Genomic DNA, 14,007 nt, shown 5'->3' on the forward strand with positions numbered 1-14,007 from the left:
CAGGTATGTACCACCAGGGTGTCTGTAGGAGCCAGTGATATGTGTGATTTTGTCTTTTTAACAGCACATGTGTCTTGCCAAGGGATAATCAATATGAAAAATCACCTTATAGAGATCTTTTTTTTTTCCTTTTGATACAGAAGTGCTTGTTTTCCTCCTTTGCAGCCTCAGTTCACATGCATTTCTCTGACTTCACGTTGCATACATGAGGAAGGGCACGTGGCAGGATCACACGATCACAGCCTGGGAGGATATCACAAAAGACCTGAGGTGCAGACATGGCTAGGGCATGGATGCATGAATAAAGGTTCAACGTGCAGGACCATGAAGTCTCCTGCACTCCTGCAAATTTGAGAGGTGTCACTTGCCACAGGGATCCAAGAACTAAATCCTTCTCCCTTAATGAAAGCACAGCTGTCACTTTGGGGCTAGTGAAACCTTGGGGCTTCAGCAATACTGCTCATCTGCATCACAGCCACTATGAGACTTGAGACATGAGTCCATTTGTCTTTACCTCCACAAATATGTGTCCGTATAGTCCACTTATTGGAACTCTGCAGTGTCTTCAATACTAGCCTAACAGTCCATAATGATTTTCTTGCTTTCAGCAGTGTGTCACCTTCAGCTCAAACCTGAAGATATAGGTGATAAAAGTTAACGTCCAGATGGATATGTATTGAAAACACAATTTCATATTGTTAGTTTCATACAATGTGTCTGATTTTTTTGTGTCTGAGCTCCGAAATGCTGCAACAAAGATGCAGTTTTGCTACATAATCTTCTTATTTGTTTTCTAAATCTTTCATTCAGATTTATGCAGATGTTCAGTCTGCAGCTATGCAAAATTTCAGATGGTTGTAGACATAGAAAACATGATCACAAGTGTTTACATAAGCAAAATCCCTCAGCAATGCTGACTTGAAAACCTGAGCTGACTGTCCCTGCTTCATCTCTGCATAGTCGGCTGATTAACATTTGATTTTTAACTTACCTCTTCAAAGTACAGCAAGCGTACAGCTTGGTTCTTCTGAAGCATTTATGAGTTTATACACAGTAGCTGGAATGGAACTTCAGATGTCATCGCACTGATCCCATCTGTCCTTGAGCCTGTGTAAAAAGAAAGTGCTGATACACACTTCCACATTCCGAAAACTGCTCCTGGGTCCTACTGGAAGACATTGCTCTGTTTCGACCACTGCTGTTATAAAAGCCCCTTGGAGCAAAGGCATCCTTTTTATTTTTGTGTGGTACTTAGCATTGTAATGACCCACTCTGTGGCTAGGACCCTGAGATGCAATGGGAATAGAAATAACGCCATAATAAAGGCACTTGGAAAATTCTGCTCAGCTGGCTTTCTCTTGCAGGAATTTGGCTTTGCTATTAATGAGGTCATGTGAAAGGAGCATTTATTTATTTATTCATTATTTTTGCCTATGTACAAAAGGATTCTGGAAGTGCACCCTCAGCACCTTTTACACAGCTACAAATTATCTTTATAAAAATAACATTAAACCAAAGTGCAGAGCAACCACTCCAAATAAGTAGTTAAAAATACACTCAGCAAATGAAAAGCTGGAATCACGTTTCTATACCAGTGAGATTCTGCCGCCATCACAGTCACTTTCAGGGAAAAATGAGGGTCTTTATACTGAACCCATAGAGTCAACAGACATGAGCTCTTTCAGACTGTGAGAACTTGATGAGTTCCAGAGCCTGAAGGCCAGATGTAAACTCCGTGGAAGAACTTGGAATTTCAAGTGTCTTTCTTGGCACAGCAAAGAGGGTTGTTAATCGGTGTGTGAGAGATTCCCTATATTGCTCTTCTGTGTTCCTATCAATCAATACATTATATGTATTCTTCCAGCTCTTTGTGTCTCCAATATTATAGCAAAATAAAAGGACTAGACTCACACTGGATATGAAATACTGAGATCATTTTCCCATTAACAGCTGTGTATAAAAGTAAAGATACAGCGAAAATTATTGGGTCATTGCTAGGTTAGGGTGTCCCCTAAGATAGAAATGATTGTTATCTGCTCTTGTTGCATTTCAAAGTGTTTCTTTGGATGGCAGTTATATGAAAAATCTAAATACTTTATGGAACTAGTTCTGCTGAAAATTTTAAAATCATCTTCTGGGTGATGTTCTTTATGAACATAGCATTGTACTCTGGAAAGATGTAATGGCTTAATCATTCAGGCTGATTAGTTTTGTCAGACATTGCAAATTGAGTGATCTTCCTTAGGAGTAGTACTTAAGGGTTTTTTTGTTTTGTTTTAAGTATAAAGTACCTTTTTACCTTGTTGGGTAATTTATCTTGTTGGGTAAGATTCACATCTGTCTCACTCACTGGTGTGATTCATAAGATGTCATGAGCTACATAAAGATGTGCTGAGCCTGGATTTCAGAGGGGATGCAGTGGGGTCTCTGGCAGCAGCAATGGCTCTGCCTGGGTTGTCCTTTTGAGCATCTGGACAGTTGTGGGTACCACCAGCAGGTATGGTATGGGAGGTAAGGTAACAGGAGCTGGGACCACTTCACAGGAGTGAAACTCCCACACTTGGGACCTGCTCCAGTACTGAATCAGTGCCCAGAAATGGCATTAAGTCCCATTTCAATAGTAAGATGGGCAAGTCCAAAGTTTAAGGATCTGAACTGAGGTTTATGAGATTTAATGGCTGGGTTTGCCATTCCTTCAGAAGAAAAGCATATAAAGCAAAAAATTTCAAATTTCTTCAGCCATTCACAGTAATCTTAACAAAAGTGAGATAACTTAAACATATAATGAGTTTTTACTTGCCCTACTGAATTGTAGGGACTTGTCCTTGTTAACAAAAATATATCCAAAAAACAGTCACTGACTATAATTTAGGGGCTTTACATCTGTAATACAGGAATTATAACAATATTGTCATTTCTTGCAGTGATGTCAAAAAGAGCATTCATTAATGTTTAGCAGGCAGAGTACATCTCTACATAATACTCTCAATGAAAAGATGTAAAATTAAAGTCTTCATTGTGTATAAACTAGTACAAAACTCTTCCAAAAGCCAGAGCACCTCTACTCATCTGATGTCCAAGTCACAACTGAAGTAATTTCATCTTCTTAAATTTTGTTATTTCATTTGGGCACACTAGCAGCATTTCACATCAATTAGGTGCTCATTTCAGCAGCTGTACCTTACCTAAATATATTTATATGAATGTACAGAATACTGTCAGATTTTTACAAAATCAACTAGCTTGAGCCTTTCAGCAACAACATGGGTATTCTGTATGGTTTCTGCCAGTTCTAGAAAAGGAATTTTCTGCTGACAAGCAATTAGCTTTCTGCTATTATTAAAATTATTCAATGGCATTTTTGCCATCTGTTACAATATGTACTTTTCTTAAATGCAACAAAATTTGACACTTGAAGAACAGTGTGGAGGAGAAAGGTTTCTACACAAGCAGGACCTACCTCAAAAACCCCACAAAAAGCTAGGCACCCAGAACTGTAATCTCTTCTCATATATTGAAAAAAAATGCTATGTCTTTCACAGATAATTATGTCCCCAAAGGACCTTACTGATGCAAAATCTTTTGTTGGGCTGCTTTCTGCTATCTGGAAACCCTACAAAATGCTATAATCTAGATTATTGTTCATTAACAAAAGGAAACCTGTTACTTTCTTCTTCCAGCCACATTATTCATTTATAATAACTTGAGGGTAGGGGGAGAAGTTGTATTCTCTGGGAGATATGCATTTTATTTAAAAAGGAATTGTCATCTAGTGAAATCCTAAAGAAGTGGAGGTTAGCTGTTAGTTGGTAATTTCCTTTCTCTTTCTGAATAGTTAAGCAGTTATCTACCACAATTTAAAGATGCTTTCTTCCAGGTCTTTTGGCCACACAATATTTATTTTTTGAAAGCTTTAGGTGATGTTGACATGTTAATGCTTTTCCAATTAAATGGGCATTGCTTTTATGTCATTTTCATGGTTATAAAGTTAATTGTATCTCAGTCCTCCTATGAGTCACTCTAAGTGCACCCCAGCAGGGATCACTCTTCTTGTCAGATGTAGAGGTGAAAGTCCCCTATTTTTAAATGAGTTTACAGTGCTCTGTAGAGCAACCAGTCTCAGCCTAGACGCTCGGTCAGTTTCTGGAATTTGCATCACCTCCCTGGGGAGTCTATGACCAGGTCTCATATTTAAGTGATGATTAGAAGAAACAAAGCATTACATAACATCTAGGATTTTTTAAGCAGCTTACGCTTCTGTCTGTCTTGCCTATGCACCACCCCTTAGAAAGACTGTCTTCTCTGAGCCCTCATTAGGTCTGTGTGACTTCTTCACAGGTAACTGATATTTCAAAAAGTACATCACAGACCTCATCAGAGTTTTTCAGAGTTTCTAGAGTCATTGGTCATTCCTAGACAAATAATGCCTTCAGGCTCAGCAGGAGTTTGATTGCATGTCCTGAAGGCCATTGGATTGGCCGTGTCTTTATGGCTCTTCAGTGCCAGTTAACAGGCAGCTGCCTATAAGCTAAAGTTTACTGAATTGAAACATGGCAGTTGTACAGAAAATATCTCCATAAACAGCTTGGTCAATCTACAGTTCCTATAGTATTACACAAAAGAGAAACTCTTCACCTCCAGGCTACAGAGTCCGCATTTTTCCATGGAGGGAGAAAGAATCATTTGGATCAAACAAGAGGTTACATTTAACAGTATCCTGCAAGATACTAATAATTATCAACCATGAGACTTGGGTCCAGAGCCAGACTCTAGTCTAGATGTATTAAAGACATCTGCAACTACTGGAGGCTGCTAGGAGGCAGATTAAAGCTAAGGTAAGCAATTCCCTAAACTGCAACTACAGTCAAAGATATTGGTTAATGGCAAGAGGAAAAAAAAACACACACAGGAGTTATGGGAAAGGAAACATGGTTCTTTATCCTCCCTTGTCTACATTTTTGTAAACAGGATTGTAACATGAGTTTTTCTCCTGATTCGTGTTGGCAAATTTTTCGCCCTCTCACTACAGCCTTAGAAGTCTTTGAACACTGACCAATGTTGCCAGAGAACAACAGAGACATCTACAATGTCAGATGTCCCTACACCTCAGACTCTGATGGCAGGCAGTTAGAGCTTTAGCATCCTTGTCTTGAGGTATATGCATTACTTTCAGTTTTAAGCATCTTAAAACATTGAGGGGGATAAGAAACAAAGGAGGTTTAACATTAATATTGCATTAAACCAATAACATGAGATTAAATCCAGTCAAACAGACTCCAAAGATCTAATAGAAGATAATTCTAGGAGGGAGATGTCTGGAAAGAAGCAGCAGTGAAAGAAACAAACTAATGGTATTGAAAGCTTGTTTTGAGAGCAAACAGCCAGTTTGAGCTATTTTGCACAGAGCATGCCACAGGTTTACCCTATTCCCCAAAACTGAGTTTCTGGCTGAAATGGAAATGTGAATTTTGTGCAGAATAATGAAGTCAGCATGCACTGAAAAATCTCCCCATCTCATGAAGAAATCTCAAGTGTTGAGGCCTAGAGCATTGGCAGTCATTAGGAGAGGAAAAGAGGAGCATCTCTGACAATCTCTGCAAATGCAGGCCTCTGCAAATTCAGGCAGAATCTGCAAGGCTGCAAGTCAGGAGATTCTGGCCATCCCAATGGGGCCCAAATGTCCCTCTGCCTTAGCTGAGAAAGGAGGACCTCTCTCAACATATTTCTCTTAAGCGTGCCCATCTGAGGGAGACCTAGGCACCGACATACAACCGAGTCACCAAGCACGCCCTCTCGAAGCAAGTCTTCGCTAGCGCAACAGCTTTCTTCTCAATTGGAAGGCAACTGAAAACAAAACAAAACAAAACAAAAAACAAGACTTCAAAGGCTGCAGAAACCTTTAAGAAAATCCAGAGACCTGATGAACCCGATGAAAATTATCTATGTGGGTGCAATGACCAGGATGAAGGGCCTGTGTGAATGTCTGAATAATATTGTTTCCAGATCGTGTATCTTAGAGGAAAAAAAAGAGGAAATGTTTAGTTATGACTGACAGATTTGCCCCAGCATAGTCCTCCAAAATAAAAGTACAAGCTGCAGACTAATGCAGCTGAAACTGTACCTCTTGTCATTATAATTTCTGGATATTTTCCATATAGAAATGTTTACATTCTTATGTGTATACTATGTCTGCAAATTCCCCATTGCATGTCTAGGTCCTCATAAAAGCAGTGCTAACTTCAGCAGCCCTGAACCTCAACATAAGGATTTTGCTACATTGCCTTAGTGATTATCTGGTGCAATTAATACCAATTGCGTGTCCTAGTTTCATAATTACTTTTGCTAAAAACATATGAATAGTTATTACCATCTTTATATTATTATTATTACTACATCTTAACCTAGCACTTCATTGCTAACCAAAACCAATCCTAGTAATCCAAACACTCTAACTTAAGAACATACCATATCACTGTTTTCCTCTCTAACCAACAAATATGACGTTAAAACCTTGTTGGATAAGACAATAATTTCTGCATTTGAACATACATCTCGACTCATTTGTGTGAAACAAATGTTTTAGACCTAAATATTCTCTGCTTGCATTGCAGCATTGGCCAAAGGGGAAGCTATAGGTTTTGTTGAGATAAGACAGATCTCTTCACAACTGCTCTTCTGAGCTGTTGCGGGAAACAGCAACCTTAACCTAGGTGGGGCAGGGGAATGGGAGCTGCAGGAGTGATATTTCACCAGCCATCTCAAGAATCCAACTAGTGTCCAGACTTGGAACAGGTAGTAGTTGGAAGTCATCTAGTTCACCATTTATTCTGCGTTGGATCCAGCAGTCAAGCCAATCTATCACAGAATTAGACAGAAGTGTTGTCGAGGTAAGGGGTTTGAGCACTTAGCTGGTAAGATGTGTTGTTCTCTCAATGATGTTACAGATTTCTTTCTCTCTTGCAGGGTTTTTGCTTTGTTTTTTTTTCTGAGCCTGAAAAACACTGAAACTAAAAAAATGATACAGCATACCGTGTCCACTGTATAAATCAGTATACTTCATTGTTACTGCACGAATGAAAACTTGGAAATTCGTTTTCCACCACCTTGGGGTCTGTCTTGCCCTTTTATCTGTTTAAAGTGAGGCAGTCTTCTCTTGAAGCAGAATGCTTACATTTGACACCATCAGAGAGTGTCATGTCCAAAAGGCTGGTTGATTTTCATCCAGCTATAACAGTAGAGAGAGTTGACAAATGGAAACATTTCTTTGCATTGATGGTTGACACCTATTTTGTAGAGGTGGAAACAGATGTAAGGCAAAGAAGGATCCAGCTTTCAGGCTCTTAGGTAGAAAGCATGCCAAGAATTTCAACCATAAGTAATCCTGGGGCTATGAAGAGCCCTGAGCATCTCTGTGCAGGTTAGATGGCTCCAAAGACCACGGGCTCCTTCTCAGTCCACTTGTCAGAGCCACAAAGTCATTTCTTCACCTCACCTCCACGTACCCAGTGAAGGAATGCACAATGGAGAAACAGGCTTCCTCTCCTCTGCTTCTGCAATGGCTTCAGCATCTAATGCAACATGGATGAGTCTAGCCCAAAGATACATGGAAGAGGATGTCACAAAGTGATGGAGAACTGGTGCAGGGCTTGTATCTTCATTAGTTTTGCATCTATTTTTATTGGTTTGTTTTGGATTTTTTTTTCCTGTGCGTGAAGCTCCCTCAGACATGCCCCTTATCACAAGGAAAACTCTGCATAATTAATTCTCAACATAATGGTCCCACTTCATAATTAATTTACTCATTCTCTTGCTGTATAACTGTTTCTCTACTTAACTGACTGACTTTGGTAATAGTTCTCTGCATAATTGTTTCATATTGCTGTTGATTCTCCCCATTTTTATTTAATACCAGAAATGATTTGCTGTATAACTGCTTCACTGCTTAACTCATTATCGACACAATTGCTTGGTATCATAATTGATTCACTGCTTAACTGTCTCACAGGATAATGAACAGCAAGTAACGGCCATCCACTTTTCACCTCCCTTCCCTACATCAGCCTCTTCCTCTCTTTACATGACAACCCGAAGCTTTCCTGACACCCCTTCTACCCCCTCAGCCCATTTCAAAATGTCACTGCTATCACCAGTCCCCTGACCCTTATTCTGATGCCTCCAGCCCCCTTTAGTGTCCTTCCCTGTCCCTCTCCCAGCTGCATCACAGAGTCCGCAGATCTTTAGCTCCATATCTTGTATATTCACAACACAGTCTCACCCTGTTTTTTAAACCTTTATGTTCATCTCTTCTGTCCTCCTTTTGCAACTTAAGTTCATGTCTGTCCCCTCCATTCACTTTTTTGACTACTGACTCTTGTAATCTTTCTTTCATACATTTATGCCTGGAAGACACCCCTGGACTACTCCAGAAAGCCTCTACTCTGCCTCCTCCTTGAAATCTTCCCTCAAACCCACACCTTCTACCTGCTACGCCAGAGGCCACTAGAGTATTACAATCCCTCATGTGACAGTGATAAAATTTTAAAACTGCTGGCAACACACCCATAGAATCATAGAACGGTTTGGGTTGGAAGGGACCTTACAGATCATCTAGTTCCAACCCCCCTGCCATGGGCAGGGACACCTTCCACTAGACCAGGTTGCTCAAAGCCCCGTCCAACCTGGCCTTGAACACTGCCAGGTAGGGGTCAGCCACAACTTCTCTGGGCAACCTGTTCCAGTGCTTCAGCACTCTCACATTAGAGAATTTCTTCCTTATATCTAATCTAAATCTACCCTCTTTCAGTTTAAAACCATTACCCCTTGTCTTATCACTACACCTCCTGATAAAGGGCCCCTCCCCCATCTTTCCTGTAGCCCCCTTTAAGTACTGGAAGGCCGCTACAAGGTCTCCCCTTAGTCTCTTCTTCTCCAGGCTGAACAACTCCAACTCTCTCACCCTGTCCTCATAAGGGAGGGGCTCCAGCGCTCCAATCATCTCTGTGGCCCTCCTCTGGACCCACCTGAGCAGGTCCATGTCCTTCTTATGTTGGGGACTCCAGAGCTGGACACAGGACTCCAGGTGGGGTCTCACAAGAGTGGAGTACGGTGGGAGAATCCCCTCCCTCAACCTGCTGGCCACACTTCTCTTGGTGCAGCCCAGGCTACGGTTGGCTTTCTGGTCTGCGAGCACACATTGCTGGCTCATACTCAGTTCTCCATCCACTACTACCCCCAAGTCCCTCTCTGCAGGGCTGCTCTCAATCCATTCATCGCCCAGACGTATCTGTGCTTGGGATTGCTCCAAGCCATGTGCAGGACCTTGCACTTGGCCTTGTTGAACTTCATGAGGTTTGCATGGGCCCACCTCTCCAGCCTGTCCAGGTCCCTCTGGATGGCATCCCTTCCCTCCAGAGTGTTGACTGCACCACAGAGCTTGGAGTCATCAGCAAACTTGCTGAGGGTGCCCTCAATCCCACTGTCCATGTCGCTGACAAAGATGTTAAACAGCACTGGTCCCAACACTGACCCCTGAGGAATGCTACTCATCACTGCTCTCCACTCGGACATCAAGCCGTTGACTGCAACTTTTTGAGTGCAACCATCCAGCCAATTCCTTATCCACTGAGTGGTCTATCCATCAAATCCACGTCTCTCCAATTTAGAGACAAGGATGTCATGTGGGACAGTGTCAAATGCTTTGCACAAGTCCAAGCAGATGACATCACTCACTCTTTCCTTATTCACCAACACTGTAACTCTGTTGTAGGAGGCCACCAAATTTGTCAGGCATGATTTTCCTTTAGTGAAGCCATCTTGGCTGTCACCAATCACCACCTTATTTTCCATGTGCCCTAGCATAGTTTCCAGGAGGATCTGCTCCATGATCTTTCTTATGCATCCTCACACATATCATCACACTGCTCCTGATCTTAATTCTCTTCACAACACATTAAGTCCTTGTTAAAAAGCACACGTAGGCTGGCAACTTTGTCTTATATATTTGCACTGCCCTGTCTGAGATATCTGGGAAAAAATGTAAATAATAAATGCATTTCCAGAAAGTTAAAAAGCCAATGCACAACCATCCTTAGCTTCTTTCCTTCCTGTAGAGTTGACCCCAAAACTCCAACGTAGTCCTCCCCTATTCACTTGCTTGGAAATTATATTTTGTTCCGAATCTTCCATCAGTATGAGCCAGATCTCCAAGAAGAAATTAAAAAGCAGCAAGGAAAATCCTGCCTTACAATCCCACTGCAGGACTCTAAGAAAGATGACCAGGGTTGTGGAGACATTAAATTCTTATTTGCAACTTACATGATTCCCTATGTGTAAAGATAAAGAGAAAATAAGTAACTCCTATGAACAATCTCCTCCCTTACTTCTGTCTTCCTGCATACAGCAATCAGGAGCTGGTGCTGCTGCCCTTCCATGCCATGAGAATGGTGAATTCATCAAAGGTGGTGAATACATCACTATTTTGTATACAAGGTAGTTCTTGGGTTGGTGGGAAGGGATATCAGCCCAAATTGTTCTACATTGTAAGGCACTCAGTTTTGATAGTTTTAAACACAGATGGTGTTTATCTGTTCATTCTACATGTAAAACATGTCTGATGAAAACACAGCAAGATCTAATATCCTAATATAAATGCCATTTCTTATTGCTGTCAACCATAGCCCTTGAATAAATATTATACCTCCTTCCTTCAAGAAATCACAGTGGGGTTATTTCTGGCAATTGAACCAGCTTCCAGGGAGACGTGTTCTGCTGGTCATTTTTGCAAGGAGCTTGGAGCATGACCCCATTTTAAGATCCTTGAAATGGCTGTTTAGCAACTTAGGGGATCAGGTCAATTGGTTTAAACCTTGTCTGTGTCCTAAGACTTTGAATTGGAGTGGCACTGACAGCCAGCACTATTAGCAGTTACTGCCATCTATGGGTAGGATCATTTTAGCTTTATTCCTCAGTGATTGTTTCTTCATTACAAATAATACACCTGTTCTCATACATAAACAAATATACTGGGAGAAATTGCACAGTCATCATTGATTTCTCCACTAAAAAGAAAACAAAATAACAAAGAACTTCACCTACACATCCACCTGAGAAGAATGAGAGGAGATTTTGAACACTTAAAACTATCTGCCATAGACAAGGAAAACAACGACATCGCTTTATTTTCCATCTTCAGTATGTTGGGTGCTGTCTTCGCTTTAAAACCACTGGGGCACACTCATCCTTGATATAACAGTACTGAAATGCCTCCAAATGCACCTTATCATTCACATATTTATTTGAATGGTATTACAGCCTTTTTTTAAAAATCCCTTCAAAGTGGGAAAGCATCCATGCACTGGTGACTCTCATTCTTTTCCAGCCTGGGAGGTTTTTAGCTTTTCCCATTTAGAATTAAGAGCAGCTTGGGGTATTCATCACCCCTGACAGCTGTTAATCCCCCTCAACTCTATACAGTCACTGTGTTAAAACATTTTAAGTAAGTAACAGGACTATTCAATGCTATTTTGGATTGCACCTGTGGTCCTTTTAGCTCGCTAGTCTTTCTCTGACAGTGGCTAGTCCCAGATGCTTGAGAGAGAAAGTGAAAAACCTCCATAGTGGAAAATTAATGCAAGGGCACAGGAACAAGTCCATTGCTATTACAGGTAACGGCATCGTAAAATTCCTTTCACAAGCCAACCACATCCATCTAAAAACTGATTTCAGTTTTTGATCCCTCCTGATTCCTGTTGGGAAGCTTTTCATAAGGACTGTTCTGTTGAGTCAAAACCTTTTAATTTCCAATCTACATTTATTTATGGCCACTTTACACCAAATGTTCCTTTATCAGTAATGTTCTTTCACATAAACAGTGGTTCTTTTTTCTTTCTCTGCCTATTTTTACACTCTTGTTTTGTTTACAGATGGAAACAAGTTCCCCTCTCAAGCTTTGTTTTACTAAGCTAAACAAGACAATCTCTTTTTAATCACCTGAGACTGAAAAGACTCTCCACTCCCCTTAATTATCCTGTTGACTAAGTTGCCAGTTTGAATATGAATTCATCTTTCCTGTATTGGAGTGACCAGAACTGTAGTGTGTATTTGAAATGACATTATACTCGTCAATGAAACTTTCCACCACTGAAAATATCCTACTGGATACACTTTAGGGTTACATTTGCTTTCCTGGCAGCCATAGCATATTGGTGGGTCAGCGATACCTCTCAGAGTTCATTTTACTCTCCCCTTTAGTTTTCACCTAAAAGTACAGCAGATATGGTTATTAGTCCTTACTTTGCACTTTGCATTACTTCACTATTTCTGTTACCCAGTTTTTAAGGTCATCCACCACTTAATCCTTCTCTGCAGCTTTCACTGTTACAACCAAGGGGCTATAACTCTGCAGAACAGTGAATGCTGTGTGCCTGCAGGGACAAAGTTTTCAGGACATTAAGCATGTAACCTTCAGCACTGGTTTCATTTATAGTCTCTAAGTAGGACCTAATGACTTCCATGGGGCAATGGATAGATTAAAGCCAAGCATTAAGCAACCTAGAATCATGAGATAGCAGAAAGTTGTTTGTCCTGTCCACTCCTTGCTTGCAACTACATTGCTTATGCCTCTTTGTGCAGGAATTAGTCCCCGACACCCAATTAGCAAAATGGATATCTCTGAAGCTACTGAAGCTGCCTCCAGAGCTCAGTGAATATCCCTGCTGGTTAGTATATAACAATTTTCAACTTGGAGAAGGTTGAAACAGGGGATCTGGAAGATGACACTGGAAAGGCAAAAAAATGAATGAGTTGATCTCTGACACAAAGGAAGTCAGTTACGCCAGATCTCTGTAGCTAGCGGTAGTGACTTTTCTTCCCTTAGAGAAGATGAAAATGGGCACTGATAGCCAGCATGTGCAGGTGCATTTGACCCTGAGTGGGCTGACTCCAGTTGCAATCACAGCCTCCATCTGTACAGCACTTCTTGCATACATTATCTGCCATCATATCCAAGTGCAGAAATCAACTGCAAAATGAAAACCGGCAGATGATATAAAAGGAGATGCTTCAGTAGTCACAATTTTGCCTTTCAATTGCCGTAGCAAGCACAGGGCTTTGAAAGGGATCATTGAAGAACAAGTATCAAAGAAAATACACTGCACCAATTTCTGAATCATCCGTAGATGAAAAGACAACTGTCTGCAGACTCACAAATGTCAGGAATTACTGCTGTGCTAATGCCAGGCAATGTTCATACAACAGCCAAGCAGGTGCAATGCACATTAGGCAAGTTTCTGCTTTTACTTACAATGAAAACAGACACAGCAGTATGGGTGAGCCCACCAATGTCCATAAACTCGCACAGCGCAAGTGGTTTGAGAAACAGCTATTCAGGTAGGATTAGTCTGTGAGTACAGTCATATCACAGAATCATAGAATGGTTTGGGTTGAAGGTGACCTTAGAGATCATGTAGTTCCAACCCCCTTCCACTAGACCAGGTTGCTCAAAGCCCTGTCCAACCTGGCCTTGAACACTTCCAGGCAGGGGACAGCCGCAACTTCTCTGGGCAACCTGTTCCAGCGCCTCACTACCCTCCATGTAAAGAATTTCTTCCTTATATCTAATCTAAATCTACCCTCTTTCAGTTTAAAACCATTACCCCTTATCCTATCCCTACACTCCCTGACAAAGGGTCCCTCCCCACCTTTCTTGTAGGCCCCCTTTAAGCACTGGAAGGCCACTATAAGGTCTCCCCTGAGCCTTCCCTTCTCCAAGCTGAACACCCAACTCTCTCAGCCTGTGCTCATCAGGAAGGTGCTCCAGTCCTCTGATCATCTCCGTGGCCTCCTCTGGACCTGCTCAAGCAGGTCTGTGTCATTCTTATGTTGGGGCCCCCAGAGCTGGACACAGCACTCCAGGTGGGGTCTCACAAGAGCAGAGTAGAGGGAGAGAATCACCTCCCTCGACCTGCTGGCCACACTTCTCTTGATGCAGCCCAGGGTACAGTTGGCTTT

Source organism: Strix aluco, chromosome 1, assembly GCF_031877795.1.
Source record: "Strix aluco isolate bStrAlu1 chromosome 1, bStrAlu1.hap1, whole genome shotgun sequence".
Taxonomy (NCBI): Eukaryota; Metazoa; Chordata; class Aves; order Strigiformes; family Strigidae; genus Strix; species Strix aluco.